This window comes from Cynocephalus volans, chromosome 1 (assembly GCF_027409185.1).
Source record: "Cynocephalus volans isolate mCynVol1 chromosome 1, mCynVol1.pri, whole genome shotgun sequence".
Lineage (NCBI taxonomy): Eukaryota > Metazoa > Chordata > Mammalia > Dermoptera > Cynocephalidae > Cynocephalus > Cynocephalus volans.
In genome coordinates this window covers 111496377-111522189 of record NC_084460.1, presented here as the reverse complement: position 1 = coordinate 111522189, position 25813 = coordinate 111496377, and the positions used below count along the sequence as shown (strand labels likewise).

Genomic DNA, 25813 nt, shown 5'->3' with positions numbered 1-25813 from the left:
TTAGATTAGAAAGTATAGCTTTTAACCATCTTCATACCTGAGAATTGGGTTCTAGACCCTAAGGTGCTGTGTGACCTTTGGCAAAACACTTAAAGTCAGTAAATCAAAGCATCCCAGAATGTAGAACAAAAAGAGATCTTTAAATCACCTATACAAAAATAGCCAAGAGACCTCATGTGACTTCACCCTCCTCTCCCTGCCCATGACCATGGCAGATATTGCTAACTGATCATGAACTCAATCAGGAGGCAGCCTCAGAATCCTTCTCAACACAGCTCCTCAGGATCCACTACAATGCACCATTTGGCCATGTGAAATGAAACCCAAACCACTCATTCTCCAGATGAGGACAACTGAGGCCCAAAGATAGTCCATGACCTGCCCATGTCTCAGTGTTAGGAGCAGACCTGGAACTACAAAGGTCCCTTCCCCCATTTCCCTAAATCATTTCTCCTCTTCTAATCCTGATATTCTATGAATATCATTCCTTGGAGTGGGGGAGGGGGCTAGCTATTATATTACATCCTGTGAGAAGTACACATAAAGGGTTTCTAACAAGGGGCAGAAGCTTCAGAGAAGGCTTGGAGGGAGAGGTGAATGTGGGCTATCCTGCAGGAGACACTATTGGCAGGAACCAGCGGCACGGACCACCTGTCTCCAGCAGAAGAAAATTCAGGATCAGGGGAGCATTCTCAGCTGAAGAAACAGCATACGCAAAGGAATGGTGAGGACTGCTGCACGCTGAGTAGAGACACAGCACCAGAGGCCATAGGGGAGGGGACAAAGACAATGACAAGACAGGATCTGAGGGGAAAACCAGAGACTTTGTCAAGTTTTAAATGCCCACTTTTTAAATTAAGTTAAAGGCCTTAAGACTCATAAATGGAAAAAGAAGACAAGAAAGAAGTGGAAGGAAAATGTAAGGACTAATCTCCATTCTCAATAGGAAAAAAATTAAAGCCTTGCCATAAACTGTATTACAGGAACACTTTCATTATGTAAAAGCCTATTTTGTTTTCATGTCATTCTTAGATTACATCATAGAGTGGCTGCAGCCGTCTTGTACCATATTATAAATAAATCACTACCTTAATCATAGAATGAGCTGGAGCCCCAGATTTAAAAGGAAAATATTAGATCATTTTTAATAACTGATATAACTCAAGCCAGTTGCCATTGAAGCAGCATGAGGTGATCTCATCCTAAAGAAGTCCAAAGAGGACCCAGACGGTCAGAGATGGGCAGGTCCCAGAGACACTTCCATTTACAGATGAACAGGTTGCTGATGGCACCTGAGTGGAGCTCACCCTCTGCACAGACAGTCTCGTCATGAAAACCAACACTTACTTTTAAGTGGTAATGCCCAAAAGGCCTTCCTTATTAAACATAATTTATGAATATTTTGTTCCCAAAGCCACTATATTCCCAAATATCAGAAAATGTGAGCATGTTATGATGTTTGTATTTATGTCTTGGGAGCCATTGAGCAAAATTATAAATGTTAAGGCTAGTAGTTATTCAGGAAAACATGAAATCTGGGGTGACATATGCAAATGCTGCAGGTCCAAGCTAAGGGGACAGTACAAAGCAGGGGTATGAGACAATGGCCTCAGGTGATTTCCAGCAAAGAGCTGTAGACTAAGGAGATCAGAAACTAACACTTAGTGAGCACCAACTATATACTAGTACCACACTCAATAGGCATTTCATATACATTCTGCTGCTTTGTGAGCACAAAAGACTCTATGAGGCAGGCACTATTTGCCCCACTTTTTTCAGATGCAGAAACAAGTTTAAAAACTGATTAAAGGACGTAAGGAAGATTATGCAGCTAATATGTGGTATTCTTCCTGCTCCAAATTCCGCTTAGCCATGTGGCCTTCATCCAACTAATACTCTATTCCCTATCATGCACTTTGAATAAAAAAGATATATTTGATAGGAAACACTTTGAAAGCACTAAAAGTATAAAAAATATTGAGAGTCGAAAGGCACCATGGAGCAGGAGTGGTGTTAACACTCTGGCTAGTGACATTCTCAATGACCAAAACTGTGCTTTCCTCATCTTGGCTGTAGGGCCACTAATAAGCTTGACCATGATTTTAAGTCTCCCATTCCCATTAATTTTTTTAGAACTGCTAAGGTGGACTCTAAGGGAACCTATCATCTTCTATAAAATGAACTGTCGAGCGTGTTTATAAAAAGACTTTTGGTGGGGGGAAAGAGATGGATGCTCTGGAAAAGAAACTTTCTGCCAGACAGAAGGTATTGGCTGAGGTTTTATGTCTGATCCTGTCAGTCTCACAGTAATGTTGTGTATCAGCTCTCTGTTCCTAATACAAATGTTATTCATAACTGCAGAGACACACTGTCTGAGCCAAGTAATACTGATTCATGCAATTTTTCAGGACACAGCATGACCCAAAAGAGATCCCTGAAATCTAACTAAAGGGACAACAACAAGGCTCAAGGCTCCAAATTTTGACCTATTTTCCCTAATCTGTCTCTGGGACAGAAAGAGGTTAAGAAAAGAAGAGAAAATATACCTAGAAGTTGTATGGACTTGTTCTGAAGCAGAGACTTTGCGGACAGGTGGAAGGGCGAACACTGAAAGGAGCTTCATGTGGTTCCTCCCTTGGCTGCCCATTAACTCTGTGGACCCAGAAAGTCTGTCCCATCTCCAGGTCTTGGTGTCTCACCTACACAGCAAAGGTCTCAAGCAAGAATTTTCACATGCTTCTACCAACGCAGCTGTAACTGCTGAGGAGGGCAAAAATGTAGAGGTATGGGAGCAGAGTATTAATTGGAAACTTGTGTTTTTCCTCTGAAAAGCCATGCCAATTTTACATTCTCTGTTATTATATATAAATGTTTATAAGATTTTTAAATGAAGTTTTCCCCAAAAAAGTCTTCAAGCAAAATTGATCCACAGAAGTTTGCTGAGTTTATTCAGTAGCTCCAGGTAAGCCCCACTCCAACCTCAGCACGTCCCGTGTAACCTGGGCTATCTCTGGTGGGCAGTCCCTAAGACGGCCCCTATAACTCTACCTCCTTGTATTCATGCCCTTGTGCAATACTTTCCATTGAGTGTGGGCTGGATTTAGTGACTCACTTCTAGCAAAAAGAATAAGGAAGAGGGAATAGTGTGTAACTTCCAGAACTAGGTTACAAAAAAGACTGTAGCTTGCATCTTGGGGACTCTCTCTTGCTCACTTACTCTGAAAAAAGCCAGCTGCATGTGAGCTGCCCTATGGAAAGACCCACATGGCAAGAAACTGAAGCCCCCAGTCCAACAACCTGAGGGGAATGAAATCCTTCCAATGATCATGTGAGTGAGCTTAGTGGTAGATCTTCCCCAGCTGAGCCTTCAGATGAGGCTGCAGGTCCAGCAACACCTAGACTGCAGCCTCATGAGAGACCTTAAGACACCTATCTAAGCTGGTCCCAAATTTCTGACCTACAGAAACAGTGAGATAATAAATGTTTCTTTTAGGGTGCTAAGTTTGGGGTAATCTGTTAACCACTACTATAGATAAGTAAGATAGCAGCAAAGTTTGAAATGCCCAGAACTAGATTATTTTAACAGTCCCTACTAATTCCACTATTTTTCATGAGGCTTAGGAAATAGTTCATAAGAGATTCAATATCAGGAACTCTTGAAAGAAACCCTTATCTCCAAGAATGAAGAGATGTTTTCCAGCTTGGTGACATATACCCAGGCATGCTCTGGCCATACAGAGATGACCGTGGATATAATTACACTGCACCACAGAGTCAACACAGCGCTTTCTGCAGCAGCATGTTGGTGGGAATGAGCTGGAAACTGAATGACAGGTGGAAGGTGAGAGACTTCTTACCTACCCAGCAATATTGTGATATCTGCTACATCCCCCTTTAGAACATGTCCAGCCCCCGTGGGCCAAAACGTGGCCAGAGGCCCACTCTGCCAAAAGCCTGGGCTTGTGGCATGAAGCTCCATGGCTCACTGGAAAGTTTTGAGATCAGATCCCCCCTCCAGGAAGCCTTCTCCAAGGTTCCCAATCTTTTCCACTCTCCCAAACCTTCATCTACATCCTGTAAAATCTGAGGTTATAACTTCCTTCCATTTCCCAAGAACCTAACAAGAGGCCTGAAACACATTTGGTGATTAATAAATGTGTTGCAAATAATACTTTTCTAATATATGTTTCTCTCTTATGTGTATGTCTTTCTATAAGATTCAAGGTGAGAGACTGGGCCTAATGACTTAATACCATGGTATCCTAAAGATCATGAGGTTCACTAACCTCCAGACAACACTGGGATCAGGGCGGAAAATAAGCACATACTCTATGAACCAAGGTAGAGATCTGGCAGCAATCTACAAAGGACTTTCCATCCATTCACATGTCAGATCCCTTCTCCTGCATAGAAACCCAATGCGGGAGAACCCACAAATTCCTCTGATGTCCTACAGTCATGCCCAAGGTCATCTCCACTGTACCAGAAACCAAGAAATAGAAGAATATGGAATTGGGAACAAGGAGGCAAAAGAGAGAAAGAGAGAGAGCTCTACTTTTTACTTTCATGGACAACAAACATACCTTCTACAAGACATCCCTGGGTTACGTGAAAAGCCACAGAGTCTCAGGAGGCTGGATGGGTCGCTGCTCAGATCCAGCAAGTCCTCTTGTGATTTTTGAAGCAAATAACATAAAAGCAGTAAATGTTGTACAAGCAGATGGTCACACACTCCCAGAACCACCTGACTAATCGTAGAGAGCCAAGATATTCACTTCTGACGGAAGTGACCAACGCTTTGCTTCCGGCAGAAACTAATACCTGATACTTCTGAGGACCAAAGAGGAAATATTAAAACTGAAAGCCCTTGGCTACAGTCAACAATTGTACACTGTTATCAACAGAGGGAAATAACTTCCTTCCTGACTCCCACTGGGCCAGTCACGCCTGGAGCAGAAGGTGTGATTATCTAATCAAACAAAGCAAGAGCCAAGTCAGCTAGACTGTAGTTTCTGTGGGTCTCTCAAGCACTGATCTTCCTAGGTCTCCAGACCTACCTCCTTCCACCTGCTATTGCCATGGGCAAAAACTAATGTGAAATAATAAGAATACACAATTCTACTTCACCTTTAGCCATCATTATTAAGCAAGGTTCCAGATCTAGCTTCTTTACAAGACAGAGGACAAGGTAGTGCCCATCCAATCTTGGGGGGATGGGGGTGCAGAGTTGGGAGGAAGGACCTATCATGTATGGAGCACACTTTATAGTTTATAAAACAGGTTAGCATCTATCAACACACTTGCTTTAAACAAACATGAGAGGTAGGATGGGCAATAATTATTGTTACCAATTCTCAAATCCAGAAAATGAGAGGGCAGAAGGATGTTGTTTTTCTAGGTGAGCACATTTAATACTTGGCAGGCCATCTGTCAGCCCATCCCACAATATTCACTGCCATTTTATGTACCCACACACTTCTTAAGCTATACTGGTCCCAAAAGCCTCTTTCTGCCTAGTCATTTGTTTTATTCTCCTAAAACCATGCAGTTTGGCCTCATCTGTGCTAGAATTCCCATAGCTCCGCAGCAGAGTCAGCCAGTACCTGATAGAACACCCTGAGGGAAAAGGATAGCCTCGGATGCATTCTTTCTATGCATGAAAATGCATGGTGCAACTTCTATGTGCCAGAGACCCCACAAAGCTGTGGAGACACCTGCATGAATAAGAGATGCCGTCCCTCTTCCTACTGGGTTTTACATTCTCGAAGACCATGATCAGGGGTGTCCCAGCATCTGCCTTCTCCACATTCTCATTCCTTTCGCAATTCTTGGTGGGACATCATTTCTGGTCCTCTCAGCACCTCATGAAGAGTCCAGATGGTTAATGTCCTTTACAGAAGGTGAGGCAAGAACTAAAACCCAGCACTCTAGGGTGGTTCTTATAGGGGGTATACAGGTGTGCAAGAGGTCCATGGTTGCCCACATGGGTTCTAGTCCTCTCTCCCCCTCCTACCAGCACCCAGATATTCCTTTGAGGGACCACCTCTTCTCCACTGTGTGGCTGCCATGAGGTTTGGGTGGGACTGTCTCCAAATTCAGTTCTAGGAGAGCCCCAGTTCATACGTGCCAACTAGCACAGTCTCATCCTCTTGGCCTCAGTGACTGCATCAGGAATGCACAATAGCCCAAACCTATGAAAATATGGCAAACAGGCTCTCTTTCTTCCACATGAAAGGAGGATGCCTATAGCGTGAGTTGCAGTAGACAGTCATCTCATGACTGCGAGGTAAAACATCTGAGGATAAACCAACACACAAAAGTGGGCACAGCAAGGAGTGTGGCAGAGAAACAGAGCTGCAGTCCTGCTCAAACTGGGCCCAAAGCCCACCTTACCTCGGGATGTGCCCATTCCCAGGTATTCTAGGTTTTCAGGATCAACCACCCACTTTGTTGCAGACACTGTTCTTCATTTCATACAGTCTAAGGCTGCAACAGCGTTTAAAAGACAAAAGCCTCTGTTGGCTCATAATTACCTTACAAACAACAAAACCTCCAAGTCTCTTCCAGCTTGCTTCTGGTAAGGCAATCTCTCCCATTCTGTCATCACACATTAGATTTCTTTTTTTTAATTTAAGTGCAGGGCTTCATATTCGTCACAACTGAATTTTAAACACTGAAAAATCTCAAGAGGTAGAGCAGGAAAAAATTCCCATTTGATGCTTAAACTGTATGCTAGAGGAAAAATACTCAAGATCATACTTGAAATCTTAACAAACTAAAATGTTTGAGTCAAAGCAATGGCTTCCAGCCTTTTGTAGGATGCAGATCAATATGTGCACAGAAAGTCAGCTGCACTAAGATACATTGACAAAGAAAAGTCACAGCAATGAAACACAACCATAAACTCAGTCACACTTTTAAATGAAGTTAGGTTTTATCAATCATAGCAGCATCTGCTCTGTTTTGAAAAACTATACCACAATCATGGCAAGGCATATTATTTACTCAGTATAAAGCCAATGCCTGGAGCACATATGGATTGGCCCTCAGCACAGAGATGGCAAATCTAGAATCCTAAGCAGAAGCTTTACCCAGAATTCTCCAGGTATCTTCCTCAGATCTCACCATGGCCCAGGGTCCCGCACACCATTGATTCTATTCACCATCCCCATTTTTTTAGAACATGATGTTCTATTCTACGCACTAAATACAGACATGCCCCAAAACACAAGGGAAGGCTTACCTTACCTGGTCACCATTTTCCTGTCAAAGCATGCAACAGGATTCACATTCAGGTTCCAAAGGAGCTCTAGCAGACTCTTAGAACAAAGATTCACACCCTTTGCCTAAGTAAATTTAGCCTCCCCTACCTCAGAGGGTTGTTGTGAAAATAAAATAAGATTGCAAAAGAAGAAGCACCTTGCACAGGGGTAAACAAGAGACACGCAATAATATTGTTTTCTTTCCTGACAAGTGTCCATAACATTGTTCACTGTCATTTTCATCTTGGTCTTTCAATTTCAAGAACACTCCTCTCCATGTCAAAGGAGAAAGAAGGAAACAATACAGTTATTGGCAATCCAAAATCACTGTTACTCCAAATTTTCTTCCAGTTTCTCTGCATGCCACCTTCTAAGAGCTGAGCCCTGTCATTTAATATTATTATATCTTGCTCACTGCCAAAAAATCAACTCAAGAAAACAAGAAGGACATTTCGGTTCCTCTATAGTTCTTAATCCATCCTAGTTACTGGTGTTCATGCTTTAAATGGAAACCACTACTTTTTAATACTCATTAAAACATTCACATTGATTTTAAAAAGGAAAAGTCTTCTTTTTGGAGTAGGACTCACCAATTGAAGAAAAATATCTTCCCACTGATGACTGCCCAGTAGAACAGTGAAAAAAGCAGTATACTGGGAATCAGGTGACTGGATTCTACCTTCTGTCCTGCCTCTGAGCCTCAAGGTTCCCACCTGTGGAAATGGGAGGCAGTTATGCATATGAACTTCTAGGGTCTTACCAGCTTCAGAACTTCCCAGGTTTATGAAGTCTCTGATCCAGGCAATACTGGGAATGATGCCAAGCTTGAAACCCACAACTTCAGTAGCCTACCTCTATACCTCCTAAACCCCCAGTCAGTTCCTGGTACGTTTATTTCACTGATTTATCACAGAATGATAGGAAAGAGAATGCTAGTACCTCAGTGTTCGTATCTCAGCTCTCCCAGGAAAACTGCATCATCTTAATAATGGAGGCAAAAGAGATCAATTGGTTAGATACGTTTTAGGAAAGAAAAAAATTAACAGATAAATCTGAACTACACCAAATAAAAAAAGAAAAGAAATATGAGTTTGGGGTCAGATTTCCAAACATGGGACCTAGTGAACCTTCTGAACTCTAGTTCCCTTGCCTGAAAAACATGAGCCAGTGAGCAATAGAGAGCTGAACAATCTTGACACTTCCTGGTGAGTCCTCATTATAAGTTTTATTTCATTAAGAACTATTACTATTTGGCTGAAGATTGTACAATATATATTTCAACAGACAAGTATTCCTGGACAGTGGGCTGTTATAAAACTTGTCCTCTGAGTATATAGGAGAAATCCACACACCAGAAACACTACCACACCCATCTTCACTGTTGTTATTTTAAATATATCTAACCCATCATACAATTGTTTCATGTATGTGAGGGTACTTCAAAAAGTTTGTGGAAGAACAGAATTAAAGGATAAAACAAATCTTTCAATGAACTTTTGAAGTACCCTTGTATTATGTCATTCAGTGTTCAAATGCCCATTCAAACTCAAAGTTGGGAGGGACCTTAAAAATGGCCCAACTGATAGGATGAGAAACTGGGGGCCAGGAGAGGGAGGAGACCATTCCAGGAGCCCACCATTAGTAGCAGGCAATCCAGAGCTCGCTCCACTGGATCCAGTTACCATCCACTTTGACAGAGGATACCAAGACTCACTGGGCAGAGGACTTGCCCTCAGTCACACAATCAGCTTTGGAACAAAACCACGTCTTACACACCCATGCCTTTGAACACCTGCTTCCAATCTTTCTTGGTATATTCCAACAACAGAAAGAAATTGAGTAGAGAAAATGGAGCATAATCAAAATGATCCCAACAAAGCAATGAGTTTCCACAGAACTAGGAGTCTTGAAGGACTTCAGAATTCTCAAAGCCATATCCACTGAAATGAGAGAGAGGCGTAAGTTCAAACTTGCTGAGAATGCATTGTTCAGAGGCCATTGTTGGACCTGTAGACAGTGCGATCTTACAGAAAACAAAAAGACAGCTACCCACCTTCAAGCCCCATGAAAACAAAGCTTCTCCTTGCAGAGAGAGATACAAATCAGAACAGTTTCAGCAAAGGGCATCTGACTTCCCAGATTTCTAAACTTCACTGAAAGGAAAAGCTACGCACCCTTGGCCCTGGGGAGTCTCACTCCTAGACTCCTCCAGCTTCCCTCCCTGTACCAATAAAAGTGGTCTCCGTTTTCTATAGTCAACTTCTCTTTCAATACTCTTTTTCTTCTTCTTCATAAAGAGAACAAGCAGCTTTACTAAAGAACGCTGTGAAATGATTGAAGTTCCCATGCAAACAAACCATTAGCAGAGTTCAAATGCAATTTAAATTACCAGTTGTTAAAGTGCTCCTCAATTTCGTGGTAAGTTTCCAAGGAGAATTACATACTATATACTATTTAATTGGTTGTTTTCTATTTTTTAACATCCATTTATCCCCTCCCCACCCTTATATTTCAGTAGTGCCTATAAAAGCTTCCCTTTAAAAAATTATACATTGTTGAATAGATTAAATCTAAAGATTGAAAAGTATCAGAGAAACAGCTGCAGGATTACACAGCTCAGCAGAAATTGATGGTTTTGACACCACAAAACATGCAGAATTTTAAATTCTTAGAAATCACTAGTAGTACCCTCATTCTTTACAGATGAAGACACTAAGGCCCTAAAATGGAAATAATGGATTGGCCTGAAGTCCTCTCCCTCCCTGGCCAGTGACAGATTAGAGAGAGCCTAGATCATCCACTCCCAGCCCCCTGCCACTTCTACATGGTTGCCCATAAAGGACAGAAAAAAGTGGTGGAAAATAGTCAATGAATTCGATTTTCCACCTGTATTTTTTTAAAAGAAAATATGAAGCCCTCTTCCAATCTATTTACTGCTGACCTCAGTGCAGAGATGAGCAATGGCAAATCTCTCTCCAAAAGAGAAGAAAAGAAGTAAAGGTTGATGAATGGATACTGTCAAAGGAGCTCAAAACAATACATTTTATGGGCAGATTCTTGGCAGGAAAAGTCAAGACACATCTAGATTCATTAAACAAGTTATGGAACATCAGGGCCGCAAATTTCCACTGCTTTATCTGGCCCTGAGTTAGTGGCTGTCGCTGGAGGGAGAGGATAAAGAATCCACAAAGTAAAAGTGGGTCTTGTCACATCTGTAAATGGAAATGATTTCTAGAAGCCATCATGAGTACAGTTTGAAGTTCAAGGCTTTGATGTCGGACTTCTGTCAATGACTTTAACTTCTCTCTAAGCTCAAGCTTGCCTGTCTGCAAAATGGGGCTGACACCACCTACCCAACAGGGTGTTACGTAATCATTCCCTAGGATTCCATATCCAACATGTACAGCACAGAGCCTGCATACAATATGCATTAATTCACGTTCAGCCCCTTCCAAAGTGTCTATAATTTCTCAAAGCCTATGATTCTGAGGTTCTAATTTATTTGGACTAAGTAAACGGAGTCTTATTAGCCATGTCTGTTCCCTAAGTTTGTTAGATACTGTATGTCCCCTCACTGTAAATTCATTTATTTTATCATTCAAAAAATACAGTAAAACACATGCCTGAAAACTTACATATCTAAATATTTTCTTTCAAAAGCAAACTTTTTGGAACAGCTATTTTAAAATGGCCTCTAAATTCAGATTTTAGAAACACACACTAATAAAATCTCAATTTCATGTCCAATATCTTATTTCAACTCTCCTTCAACCCTATGAGAAAGATTTCCCAATTGTACACTGAGGAAACTGAGGATCAAGGAGGTTAGGCACCTGCCCAACGTTTCGGGACTAGTAAGTGGTAAAGACAGGATTTGATCCGAATCTTCAAAATCAAGCTCTTTGACACAGGTTTTATTAATTTGGAGTAACAATTATAATATGTACAGTTATTCCGCTAAGGGCAGAAATACACCTTAAAAACAAATCCTGCTGTTTTCACATTTCAAGGAGCTTTGGGATAAAAACAATGCCTACCTTTTCGAACTAAAAAAAAATATGTTCATATTAGAAGCAGGTAAATCCTTCCTGTGTTCCACCTTGCTGTTATTGTTCTTAAATGAAATAGAAAGCTCAGAGAACTGGCACTAAGCAGACATCTACTGGTATGTGAGAAACAGGCCTGAGAAAGGCCAGCAACGAGCTGATATCAGGCCAATTCAGAAACAGAATTCAAATGGCTGGGCTCATGATCAAACAAATTATGGGTAACCTGAGAACGGCCAAACTCTGGAGCTACTGTTAGCTGACCCGATGTCACGTGTCCTGCCTTCAGAAGTGCACAAAAGAGAAGTTTGCTATCACCTCCTGTCCTCGATAAGGCAGTGTGTCCGACTAGTAGGGGAAGGTGCTGAGTCCGACATGCTGGGAGCTCACAGCCTCACTGTGGACACACTAGAACACACAAGATGGAATGAAACACGTGCAAAAGCACGTGCAAACAACCACATGCAATGTCCTTTTGAGGGCCTGGAAGTTCTCTGCAGATGACATGACTTCTAAACTAAGCCTGGATGCCCAAGAGGATTTCCATGTATGAGGAGGAGGAAAATAGGCGCAGGGAACACGATGTGCAGAGGTCTTGAGGAGGATGAGTTCAGGGTGTTCTCAGGGAAAGTGAGTAATCTGGTGAGGCCAGCCACAGAGGACATGGAGTGGTGCAGTGACACATGAGGCCAGAAGGGCGTGCTGCCTCCAGAAGAACATGGAGGACCTTGTGTCCCAGGGTAACGTATTTGGACCCTGAAACTCATAGGTGTCACATTTTGAGAAATGATGCAAGAGAAAATTAAATGGCAGGGCTATCCCTTTAAGAAATGAATCCCCTTCTGTAGTCTGCTTCCAAGTATAGTAAGGGTGGGAGTGTCTAAAGGACAGCTTCCTCCAAAGGGACTACTTCTCTGTGGCCCCATCCACAGAGAAGTCAGAAAAGAAGGTGGCTCTCAGAGTTGCCTGTAACCCACATCTCTGCTGACTCTTTCCTCTAAGTCTGGAACTCTAACCCACAGAAAAGACCCATGGAAGAACCAAGCAAGAAATCAAGTCTCATGTTCCAAGCAGGACTACCTCTCTGCCTTCAGGGAACTGCTAGCACCACCCAACTCAGGACAAGCTGGATAGGCCTCCGGCTCCTGCTTTCAGAGACAGAAAAAGTCTACAGCCGGTCTCCAGCCCATCATCTGATTCTACCCAAAGCTCCACATCACAGAGCTCCCAGACAGGCCTGGCACCATGTGACTGGTGTCGTCAACTAGTAATGAGCCTACACTGATGTCAACAATTAGGTTGTATGGAAGCTTCCTTTCCCTTAAAGGAGACTTTGTAGCAGTTTCCATATGTCCAAGTCTTCAAGAATTTGTGATACCCTCCTTGCCCTCAAAGAAGCTTCCCGTTTAGGAGGAGAGAAAAGACATAAAAAGGGAGAAGGCAAGTGTCACAGAAGCAGCACAAATACCAAAGCAGATCCTCATAACACATTATGACAGGGGGTGATCATTTATACCATTTGACAAATGGGGAAACTCAGGCTCAAGCAGGTTAACGGACAGCTAGGAAGTATCACAGCCAGGATTCAAATCCAGATCCCACGCTTATACATTTATACTGTATTGTCTCATAGCAGAACAGAAAACAGAGATCCTTTTCAGTGTGGGGGAGTGGACAGTGGGGAGCAGAAGGTGATGAGGGATTACTTCCTTCAGAAAGTGGCGTCTATGCAGAAGTTCGCAGGAGGACTAAGAGTTCTATGGATGAAGGGAGAAGTCATCTGAGGCTAAAGGAAGAGCAGGAGCTAAAGCATGAAGCTGAGAAAATGCAGGGTAGGTGTGGGGACTGGCATGGAGTGTGGCTGATTTAAGGGTGAATGATCAGGAGCATCAAAAAAGTCCACTGTCAGCACGTGTTGGTGTCTGGTTATGATAGGCCTTGGACACCAGGGGCAAGAGTTTTTGCTTAATGCCATTAAATACTAGGAAAATAACAAATGTTGTAAAGCAGATTTGTGGCACAGTTTCAGCTTTACAAGGGATTCTGTGCTCCAAGGCTAGGGCCATGCAAATAGCCTTTCAGGACTAGAGCCAGGCTCAGGAATGATGGGCCCTCAGGTCCTTTCAGGTCAATGTATAGAGGGAGTTGTTCCCTGGCCATGACTTTGGGAGTGAGAAAGTCTACACCTATTTTTGTAGATTCTGACCCTCTTGAGAAGAGTCTCTACGATTCATTACATAAATTCCAGGCCCCGGCTAGAGCATAAATACCCGCAGTGAGTGAACACAGCACAGAGATCAGGATGGGAGTTGTGGGATCACAGGAATGGCACTCGACTCTTGGATTCTTCACTCGTTAACTATGGAATCTTGAGCAAGTCACTTCCTTTTAACTAAGGCACAGTTTCCTCATTTGTAAAAATGGAAACAATAATACTCATATACTAGGTTCTTGTGAAAACAATTAACTTGCAGGATTAAATATGAGGACATGCATTTCTCCATGCAGGCTGTCATGTTTAGAAGAGATGCTCCCCTGGAAGCCACCATGTTGTCAGGGGTAGCATAAAAACTGCCCAATCCTCCTGATGAAACGGTCTAAATATGGAGTTGTCAACAATTTTTTTTCTCCTTTTGAAAATTGAGCTGTATTCCCCAAGCAAGTCATTACATCTCTTTGTGCCAAATTGTTTTCATCTTTTAAATGACCCAGTAATCCCACTTTGGGCAATATACATAAGGGAATAATCCAAAAGGAAAAAGAAGGCAATTTGTTCAGAGATGTTATTCATAGTGCTATTTCTAGCTCTTTGTATATCCCTCTATTATAGCACTTATCTCACTGTGCTGTAATTATCCACTCCCCTTTTATACGCCTCCAAATTATCTTTGAATCAATCCCCAGCACCTAGCACAATGCCTGGCATACAGTAAGAACTCAATAAATGTTTGCTGACTAAATGAATGGGTAATATGAAAGAAATTTTAAAAGAAACTCGAATGAGCAAAAACAAAACACTATTTCTAAGAGATGATGCTAAATTGATTTTTTTTTAAACCTGGTAACTATAGACTACAAACTCTTTGAAAAGGAGTGTGTGAAGAAACTTCAGGAAGGAGTTTTAGATGACTTGGTTTATAAAATCTGAGCATCTCCTGGCTTAGGCAGATTGTGTATAAGATCACCATGGGATACCCAGGGGCAGGAGGTCACATGCCAAGGCGCTTGGGTCTGGTGGCTGGAGCACAGGGCTTGGTCAGAAATCTTGGATTCTCAACCTAACTCAGCCACTACCTTGCTGTGGAGCATTGACTAAATCACCTAACTTCTCTGAAACTAGTTTCTCCACTGAAAAATGGAGTATTTGCAGGAAAGCCTCGCCCTTTAAAATGAATTACAGAGAGCCAGCAAAGGCCAGCAGGTGTGAATTCAAATGTAAATGAAAGAGGCGTTCTGACAGGTGCCCTTGGGCCACAGTCCTCAAGCCAAGGTGGGACTTGGCAGTCGCAGGTCTTACGGGCTCCCACTGAGCCTTCCAGGACCATCTTACATGGGGGTTGGAGGCTCCTCACCAGGGAGGTGACAGGAAGCAGAAATCTCTGAAGGAACAGACAACACATCAAGAAAAAACAGTATGTTAAATACAGCGCATAAAGTCAACAGCACTCTGAATGTTCCATGTTCTTGGTGGGAAAGAATGCTTTATAAAAAATACCCAGGGAGAGCAAAGGAAGCTGCACATTCTGCGGGGCTTATTTTGGGGCATTTCAACAACTCTCAGCCTGGAAATCAGAGGCAAGAAGCAACTGCCCTCCGTTCCTTGGCCAGAAGCTCAAGCTTAGCAACCGGCGGGGTGGCAGGGGGGGGGGGGGCGGGGAGGGGACACTCCTTTGTCCTGGAATTCTGGAATTGCTCATCTGTGCAACCCCTGCTGCATATATTTTGACTTCCCTCTTGGTCTCCCAAATTCCTGATCATTTAGCTTGACATTTCTCTGAAGGAAATCACAGCTGATATCCTATAGACAATCATCTCCAAGCATGTACTGAATATATATGCTTCTCTCCCTCCCGCCCCACTTCTACGACCCTAGTCAAAGCTACCACCACCTCTCACCTGCACTATGGCAAAAGTCTTCTCCTAACCTTCTTGGATCTCCTCTTGCCCCTGCCTTGCAATCCATTTCCTGCCCCACGGGAGTCAGAATGATGTTTATAAGACATAACTCAGACGGTTCCCATCACACCTGGACTCAGGTGTAAAGAAACTAGGTCTCCAGCTCACTAACACCTACCAGCCCCTGTGGGCTTTCCTCCTGTGCTTCTCCCCCTGCAGCCCACCACCTGTGCCACAAACACAAAGGCATTCCCACTTCATGACCTTTGCACTGGCTGCCCCACTGCCACAGTGTTCTTCCCATGACTTTGACATGGCTGGATTCTTGTCATTCAGATCTCAGCTTAAACACTGCCTCCCAGAGCCCTTCCTCTACTCACTCACAGTCACAGTGCCCTTTGTGAGTCCTGTCATTTATGTGTTCTTATTTATGTGTTCATTTCTCATCTTACACCCTCACTAGAGTATAAGATTCAAGGGATCCTTGTTGCATGTGTCTTCTTATTTGCTCTAAACCGAGTACTGGGATAGTACCCAGAAGAGTGCAAGGCATGTTCTGTGGGAACTCGATAAAAATGTAATAAAATTAGATGAACACATGCCACAGATGAAGAAATCTGACAGATTACCTAAAGGAAAGCAGTCCGGCACTGTGGCTAATGTCCTGGGCTTTGGAGTCAATCAGACACGGATCACCATTGTTGCACTCAGAGCGGGAAGAGATTGGGCAAGTTTTCTCAGTTCCCTGGGCCTTACTTTTCTCATAGGTAAAACGGGGAGAGCAGCAGCTGCCTTGTGAGAGTGCTGCGAGAATTAGATAAAACACACAGAGTTCTTACTGTACAGTGCAGCACAGACTAAATGTTTGCTGTCATCAACAGCAGCCTCGTCTAACAGGTGAATAAAAGGAGGCTCAGAAGGAGCAGCACTGCCCAAGCGAAATACCGAGTTAGAAGCAGAGGCTGGTCAGAAAAACAACCACCAGTCTCTGCCCACTACTCCACAGACCACAGAGTACCCAAAATACCACATACCACACCATTTATTTATATATTTCAGAAAGAGTCTGAAGTACCTGATAGAAGAAGCTATTGTTCATGATTTTTTTTTAAGTGAGAAAATGAGGGAGGGAGAGGGGAAAATAAGGTAAAGGAAAGCAAAAACGGTTATGAAAAATAAGAGCCATAAGTCTCACACCATTTGCTAGAGGTGGGCTTCAAATTTGGCCCTGAGCTTCCTGAGAGGCCAATACAAAACAAAGAAAAATACCTGTGTGCTGCCCTCTCAAACACCTACTTTATTGAAATGTCACAGCAGTATGTGAGAAGGTGTCACTATCCCGTTAAGAATCACTCTGGTTTGTCACACTCTTGCCAACCAGAATCCACTCTCTGCTTACTCCTGCTCACGTGCGCTCTGATGTCAAACTGCTCGGGTTCAAATCCCAGCCTCCACCACTGACTGTGTGACTTTGGGCAACTTACTTAACTCTTCGAAACCTTAGGTTGTTCTTCCTCTATAAAATGGAGGTAAAAAAAAATAGTACCTAAATGGATAAACAAAAGGTGGTCTATCCATACCATGGAAAATCATTTAGCTTTAAAAAGGAGAAATTCTGACACATGCTACAAGAATGAACCCTGAGGACATTATGCTAAGTGAAATAAGCCAGTCACAAAAAGACAAATACTCCATGATTCCACTTAGAAGACAAAAAGAACCGTGTTAGGAGAGAATGGAGAGTTGTTGGTTATGCGTACAGAATTTTGGTTTCTCGAGGTCAAAAGAGTTCTGGAGACTTATTACACAACAATATGAATGCACTTAACACTATTGAACTATACACTTAAAAGCGATTAAGATAGTAAATTTTATGTCACATATATTTCACCAAAATTTAAAATAAAATAGTACCCACTCACAAACAGCTGTAGTAGTGACTGAATATTTCAAGTAAAGTGTTTAGCCCAGTGCTTAGCACCCAGGAAGCACCAATCATGTCAGTTGTCTTTATTAACAGTACTAGCATTCATACTGGTATTACCAACCCTCACTTCCTAGTGCCCTGGTCCCTCAGCAGACCAGCAGAAAAGCATTCCAAGCCTTCTTTCTTCAAGGCGGGTCAGAGAAGGAGACAGGTTGTATGCAGGTTCCCGGAAGTCCTGTGCAAGTTCCCTCAGACAGCTTAGAAAGCTGCATCCCCTTCCTTCGACACTGGCCAGCACAAACAGGGGTCTCAGAGCACTTCCTCTGCTCTATTACATCTGCCACCTAATGCCATTGGCATCCAAGTGCTTCCCCAAAAGACAGCTCTAACCATCTTCCCTGCATTGGAGACGGGGGCACTCAAGCTGATCAGAAACTGGGCTGACTACAAAGAGTTACTCATTATGGCTGTGTAAGATGTGGGCGGTGCCCTCTTGGTCTGTGTCCTCCTTTGGTCACATTAAAGCAGGCTAAAAAAGTGTAGCGCGCGAGTGTGTGCGTGTGTGCGTGTGTGCGTGTGTAAACTCTAGCTAAAATCAGGGCTCACCTTTGAATGGGAATAATACTCCAGAATTCTTACAGCTTCGATACTAGCGGCAGAGGCTTAGATGGAAAGCCCTTATTTCAGGGACCGTGCATAATTTACCCTGCCACTGATGAGATGGAAATAAAGGTCTACACTATTCAGTTCTGTCTTTTGGACAAGCTATCATCCCTTTTCAGGAAAGAAAAAGATACAGGCAGCAAAGGAGATCAGAAGGTAGCACTCAACCAATATTCACATGACCTAAAGAAGAGAAAGGTAAGTAGAAACCAAAGAAGAAAAAAATAAGTAAAATTTAAAAAAATAACAAATTCAGGCATTTGAGCCCATGTACTATGGAAAGAGGTTTGAACTGGGAGAAGCAGGTTCCAGTCCTCAGTTTCTCACCAACTAGATCAGTAAGCGTGGGTTATTCTGGTATCTTCCAATTTCCTCATCTGCAAAACAGGCATTTTCCTCCACCTCACCTGAGGAGGCATCTTAAGTCTAGTGGAAGGAGAATGAACTGAGAGAGAGAAGATTGGGTTTAAATCCTACCTAATCATCCCTGTGCCTTCAGGGCAAGTGAGCTATGCTCCCTGGGCTTCCACTGCCCATTATCATGCTGTAAAATGAGACAGATGGACTGAATAATCTCCAAGACTCCTTCCATCTCTGACAGTCCATTAAATCTACACAGTGTCCCACACTCCTTGTACTTATTCCAGACTGTGGATGCCATGCAAATGTTATATACCAACATTCTACATACTCTTAAGTTAGACCATAAACCGGCTTTTCAAGCTAAAACCAATTCACTCCAAGTGTCCATAAACATCCCTTTTGGCTTCTTGCTTTAGCCCTAGCAATCAGACAATGACATTCCCAAATTATCTTTCTATCCGACTCAAGCTAGGCCTCAAGTGGGAGGAAATATCTATCTAATTTTTTAATATACAAATAGAATTTTTCCTCAGGCAGATCCTGTTTCTAAATCTCACTGTGAGAAGTACTCTCCTGGGAAAGCAGCTGTCCACACCCCAAATTAAAGCAACCAGTATTCCCAGCAATGTGTCCCATCACCGTGCAAGCAAGGCGACCCGCTGAGCTGTAAGCCCCGCGTCTGCAAGCAGAAATGCCATTTGCTCTGGCAGTGATGTACTCACGCGACGTCAGGCACCACAGACAGCTGGGCCTCGGCTCTCCCTCACTCCCTCTCACACGCCCTCAGTCCCACCACAGGACACAGAGAGAAGGTGATCCCGAAGGCCAAAGGCAACAGAACTGAGACATTCTCGCCTCAGCTTCCAGAACAAGGGGAAGAGGAATGGAGGGGGACGGATGGGGACAGGGGGGAGGGGACGACTTTGTTTCTGGAAACAAGAATTCAAATCCTGCTTCTCCTAAACCCTGAGTCACCTCCTTCTCTTCCAATAGATCAGTGTGGTGGGTAAACATTTCCAAATATGGAGAAGCAGGCTGGAGGATGTCAGAAAAAATCACCCTTCTCTCCTCTGGCACTTGAAGAATATGCCCCACTTAAGACAGAATTCCTTTACTTGGTGTAAATTATTAACCCACAAAGAAGTGGCGTCTCAAACCTACATATGCTGTCCTGTTATGGGAAAAAGCCTCCCTTACCTAAACCAGGAAGTTACTGGTTTGAAAGCCTTTAAGTTCACCTCGGGAATGGGACCATCCAGAATGCAACAACATTTATGAAATAAATCTTTTAATTTGAGGCAGGGGAGGGAGGTATTTGGAGGTATGCACCCGAGAAGGTTGCTAAGAATCTAATCTGCAGTCCCTGTGCTGGTGGATGAGTCCTAAAACAACGCCTCCCCACGGTCCCAAATCCCTGACTCTCGGGCTGGGAGTCCTCCTGGGAACTTTGTCCTGCATGACTTCTTTATGGGGCAGGCACCAGGCTTGAAGGCCCAGAATAAAACTAGACTATCAAGAGAACATTGCTGTTGTTGGTGGGGAGAGGAGTGGATTGTCCAGTTTAATTTATAAAATTAATTTCAACTCAATTAAATACGAGGTGTTTAATGACTAAGTTGGACCAGTGAAGCCAATCAGGAATGAATCTGGTCTAAAGGGACTCCAGACTGAATTAGAGAAGGAAAAAGAAGAGAAAGATGAAATGCTGGAGAAAATGAAGGTGTGAGAACGGAGAGGTCTGCTCAGAGGAGGAGATCCAAACATATCTTGTCTTCCCAGTGGTTCTATTTCTTAGTTTGATCGTATTCTACTGCTGGTTGTAAGGGCTTTCTGGAGGTCAGATGATACCTCTTTCAGAATTATTGCCCATTTCCTGGCTTTGCGGTCTAACCAAGAGGCTGCTTGTTCTCACCCCCAGGAAGCCTTCAAACTACAAACAGCACTGGTCAGGGAGTGAGGGCACCCAAGCCCTAAGCCCAAATCAGTCACTCGCTGACATTCTGGACAAGTCAGTTCTCTCGTAGCTTACGTTTTATCATCCACAAATACGGTAGATTTTCCAAAATCCCACAAAATTGCCCAACTGTGTACTCTATAAGGAGCTTCTGCTTGATCTATCCAAATAGTCAACACACAATTTATTTTGATTACTTGTTTTATATTTTAACAAGCATGCTACAGACATGTCTTATTTATTGCATGTTTAGTAAATGAACACGAATATAAGTGACCATTAAAACAGGTAGGGAGACAGGATCAGAGAACCTTCCACCACACGCCAGAACCAGAACTCAGTATACTGCAGCCCCCAGGGGTCTCAGAGGCCCAGAATAAAGGCTCAGAGGTAGGTGCAAAGATGGTAAAGGGACTGTCCTCGTTATGTCAGGAGCTCAGAGTCCTTTCAGCAGAGGAAACAGATACTTCATGAAAAATAGCTGCCTAGGGATGGCCTAGGTACTCTAAAAAACAAGGACCACTGGGTGAGGCCACATAAATAGATCTGAAACCTGGAATGAAAGACCAAATTTACCCTCCATTTTGCAGACATTTAGAGATCAGTTTCCTGGTTCACAGAAGGACCCTTCATTTTCTTAATGGTGTACCTCTCTTCCTCTTGGCCACTGAGAATCAGGGGCTCTGGGATCTCAGAGGAAGAAAAGGCCAAAAAGACCACTGAGCCCAATGCCTGCCCTGTTTATGGTATCCCTGTGGTCTCCAGTGAGGCAGAGATCATTATCCTCTGCAGCTGCTAATTCCATCTTCCCACCAGAAAGTTCTTCCTTATATGGAACCAAAATCTGGCTCCCTGGACTTCAGCCTCAATCTGCCTCTTAAGACCACATGTCCACCTATGTCTGTCTCACTGATTTGGAATTTTTGCAGGTGAGCATGTATATAGAAACAAAGCTATCCAAGGTCTCAGCCCTGAATCACCCTGGCTGTTCTCCTGACCACATTACACTGATGACTTCTAATGCATTCGTTGCCAACTGGAAATCCATTCTTCTGGGTTTTTCCAATGTTACTGCTAAGCAACCCATTCAGCATATGTTATGTACTACTGGCGTTGTGGACTCAACAAGACATACCCTATTACATCCCAATCAGACAGACTTCTCTGATTTAGTGAGAAACTAAAGAAAGCAGACCTTCAAGACCAGCTCTTCATCCACCTCCACCCCATTGCCCATACCACATTCCCAACTTGCTGGGCAAAGCTTAAGGATGCAGATGCCATTCCCTGCTCTCCAGCTTTGCCAGATTTACAACTGTCTCCAGGATACAAGGCTGTTCTAAGGAACATTAAGAGTTAGTGATAGGAAATTTAGTGATAGGAAAACTGAAGCTCAGAGAGGTTAAGTGCATTCCCAAGGTCACACCAGCAGTAAGTACCAAAAAGAACACTGGTTTAGGAGTTAGTCTACTTGAAATTCCAGTTCCAATTCTGCTCCACAGTAACTGTTTGACCTCTGGCTAACTGTTTAACTTTTCTAAACCTCAGCTTCTACATCTGAAAATTACAGACTAAAATAGCCACTCTGCTACCTCTCACAGCAGTTATAAGGATCAAATGAGATAATGAGTAAAAGCCCTCTGGAAAAGAATAAGGCATTATAAAAGTGTAAGGGATTATTGTGTGATTACTTGTAAATGACTGTGCATTCCATTACAAATACAAAAAGCAGTGAGGTCATTTGCAAGACAAAGAAACATTAGACTCTGGGAATTAAAGGAAAATGATTTGATGTTCTACAGGGTTATGTCTATATGCTGCTCACTCCTGCAGTTCAAAGCTCAGCAGCAGCTGTCAGATTTTCAAACTCCAAGTCACATATGTCTACAAGAAGGCTCAAGACAAAATCTCCCTTTTCAAATACAAGCAAATACTGGGCCAAAGGGAGGTAATAGAGATGGACAGTTTAGAAGACCTGCTGAGATTCTCAGTTCTGTAAACGTGACCTGCAATGTTTTCCTTGGAGAAGTTGTTAAAGACAGGCTCCAGTCTTCCTGAAATAAGCCCACAGGAAAATAAATGTATAGCAAGGAGCTATTTACCAGAAAGCAATGAGGAAGCTCCCAAGGATGAGTTAATCAAGGGCACAAGATATTTCAAGTTGCAGATACCAAAAAGATAGTAATCACCAACCCATTAAACCTCCCAGCCCAGCTCACAGAGGCTCAACCTGCAATTCTGGCATCCCAGGCAGCAGGCAGCAGACTCATTTACATACCAGAGGTCTTGCTGGAGATCACCTGAGGGCCAGAGGGGACCCAAAGAGCTCTGGGAGCACAGGCAGCGGTCTAGCTTCTTTCAGGCCTCTCCCAACACACTAGTTGTCAGGATTCTCTTCAATTCCTGCAAAGAGCCAAGTCATCACTATTATTTATGGAGGGGCCGGATCTTCCCCAGAAATCCATTCTCAAGGCTGATGAGCACACAGCTCAATTATGATTATTTTCTGGTTTGCATTTTATCATTTGCTTTCTTGTGCTGAACATTTGAGAAAGGCTCTAAATTAATTTATTGCATAGATGTGTAAGTACCTACAATGTGTATGTGCTTAAATCCCCAAGGATGCTACAGCAAAGGGCTGTGAGATGCAAACAACTTCAAGGAACTCACAAGACTAATGCAAGAAAGAGGCTGACTATACTGAAGGACAGGATGTGGGATCCCTTCCATTGGGTGGGTTGGACTTTTGGGCTAGGTATTAAAAGAGGGTGGGACAGAGGGGTGGAGGCGAAGTAGTAAAGGGCATTCAAGGCAAAAGAAAAGATTTGAACCCAGGCAATGAGAAGATATGTCCAGAAAATAGCAAGTTAGAATCAAGCTGAGTGAGTGTGTAGGCCACTAGTGAGAATGATGGGCAGATACACAGAGGTAACTCAGGAAGGCAGACTGAAGCCAAACTGTTGTAGATGAGGGTGAATAGATTCTATTTCTAAAAGCAAAGTGGTTTTTTGAGAAGCAATGCTCTGACCACAACATTGATAAGGTTTAAAAAAAAAAAAAAATAGGCTCTTTGGCTTCTCACTGCCAAATAACAACAACAACAACAACAACTATAATTTAATGAGTTCCAGTGCTAAGTATTATAACTAAGCAGGTTATATACATTATCTCATTGAATGCCAGCAACAACCCTGTGAGCTAGGCAGTCTAACTCCAAATTACAGATGATGAAATGAAGGCTTAAAGAAAAAGTTAAATGCATAAGTACTAGAGATCGGAAGTGCAAGAGGTCAGGACTAACTAATTCAGTGCAAACTCAACTCCTTGCAATTCTAGACTGTACTCCCAATTTCTGTCTTCTTTCCCATTGCCCTGATTCTCCCCATCTCATTTCTATGAGACGAAATCTTCCTCACATAACTAGCATACGTAACATTCATATACAACAGATACAACTATCTCCAAAAATAGTTGACCAAATTACTTGTTTCTGTCTCCCTACCAGGCCCTTGAGAGCAGGAAACTTGCCTTTTATCTCAGCAACATGCTCACAGCAGACACTCAATAATTGCATGTATTTAGGTAGACATCTTTGAAAGTTGGGCCAGGGAGGTAACACAATACTGGCTATAATTTCAACTCTTTTCTTCACAGAAACTGAACAAATCTCAGCAAGGTTCCCAGAGGCTAAAGGGGAGACACAGCCAGGTTGACAGATGCAGGGCAAGCACCTGTGTGTGGGACAACTTGAAGGGTCCACAGCTACTCAGAAGATGCAGGACCCTGAATCTCCAGCCGGTGCTCCAAAGGCCTCAGAAGGAGTGGGGCAGATTGAATATTTTCTTGAAAAAAGAAAAAAGCCATGTCCCACCAAGATGGGAATTTGAGTTAAAGGAGGTGCTTCTAACATAGTGCCCCAAAGTTAAGGGAGCTCTGGGCCGCCTCAGACCCCTCATACCTTGTGACTTGGGCTAAACCACTTCATCTCTCCATCTCAGTAAAAGGAGGGGTCAGCACAGATGTCTTCAAAAAACTTTTTTTTTCCTAGCAGCAGAACTTTTCTTTAAATGATGCTTGGAAGATGTTTAGATTGGAAAAAGGGTGAAAGCAGGTCTCCTCAGGCCGGCTCTAGAGATCCCCTCCCATCCCCCACTTCTCACCACTCTTTACCCCCCTGGGGACCCCAACCCCACCAGTACCCCGACCCAAGACCACTCCTGGAGGGTCCCAGGCTCAGTGGAGCACAGCTGGGAAACCACCAGCCTTCTGAGCTCTTCCTAGTACCTTCCAGCTCTGTTACCAGTAACTTCTGATTCCAGGTGGTAGATGTACCTCCTTAACAAGTAGTTCTACATTTTTGCTATATTGAGACAAGTAATACGGTGTATATAGCATGGAAGAAAGAGGTCCCAAATTTAAAATCTTGGATTACAATCTATGTAGGACCAGTGTTCTCTCAAGAAGTTATTTAATCTCTCTAAACCTCAGTTTTCTCATCTGTAAAGTAGAAAATAATATTGTTTATCTACCTTAGAAGGCTTTTATGAGAATTAGCTAACTTAATAAACTAGTTAGCAGATGGCTACAATAAATACTATATCATGATCACCCCATCCGTAAATGTATCTAAGCCCACAGATGGAATTGCAGGTAGCACTGTGTTCAGGGCAAAGAAGTTGATCAGTAAGTAACAGGGGCCCATTTCTTTCCTTCCTTGCTCTCGGTGACATGTCCAACCTGAACAAACAATATGACAGCAATAACAAGGTACTGGGAGAAACACATTCTGTATCCCAAATTTTCTACAGCTTATCTTTGAAAATCTTACAGTTTGTCTCTGCCATCTTTGACACTCATGGCCACCTTGGGCTTCCAAGGATGATAAACAGGAGAATGGAGGGTGGAGAAAAGTGGGTTTGAGAAAACACCACTGCAGGTCACTGGCACAGGTAGAAGTGTGAGCCTGGGCATCCCCGCTTTTGGATTCCACATCAACAAGCTGTGCGCCCTGAGAAATCCCAGCTGCTCTCGGAGCCTCAAGTTCCTCGTCTGTAAAACAGGAACGAGAACAGTCCCACCTTCCACCTCACCATGACGTTGTACAGAACAAAGGGTTAGCAGGTGTAAAAACTCTTGAAAACGTCACAGCTCTTTACCTATACAAAATCTTATCGTTTTTATTATAACCTCAAATAAAAAGTTGAACCACTGCAAAAAATAACTTAGAATGTGCCCCAGACTTGGGAATCACCCATGTTGAGTCCCCTGCTCAAACTGCAAGATTCTCTGTGGCTCACCTGAGTCATGGCCACAGGTTCCCTGCACATCCTGCAGGTACTGCCAGGTTAACACCCATGTCGTTGTGACTTTCCCAGCTGACCGCTTACCAGTACTCTGAACCGCACAAAAAATAATGTCCACCTTCCCTCAGGCCAGCACTATGGGCCTCCAGGATGGAACCAACCCATCTTTCTAGTCACAT

The 25813-nt window shown here is 43.1% G+C and overlaps 1 protein-coding gene across 10 annotated transcripts in view; it reads right to left on the bottom strand.

The window, feature by feature from the left end:
• Positions 1-25813, bottom strand: part of LPP (LIM domain containing preferred translocation partner in lipoma) — a 670167-nt gene that overhangs the window by 599842 nt on the left and 44512 nt on the right. For 4 of the 10 annotated variants that reach the window (XM_063111717.1, XM_063111724.1, XM_063111706.1 and 1 more), the window contains exons 2-3: positions 22610-22734; positions 7853-7975 (exon numbers count right to left, since the gene is read on the bottom strand). The exons of 1 other annotated variant lie outside the window; for it this stretch is intronic. The gene's annotated coding sequence lies outside the window, so the exon portion shown is untranslated. Of the gene's footprint in view, positions 1-7852; positions 7976-8201; positions 8220-22609; positions 22735-25813 lie in introns of those variants that run through there. 5 more of the 10 variants (XM_063111732.1, XM_063111742.1, XM_063111697.1 and 2 more) reach the window with 3 other exon arrangements.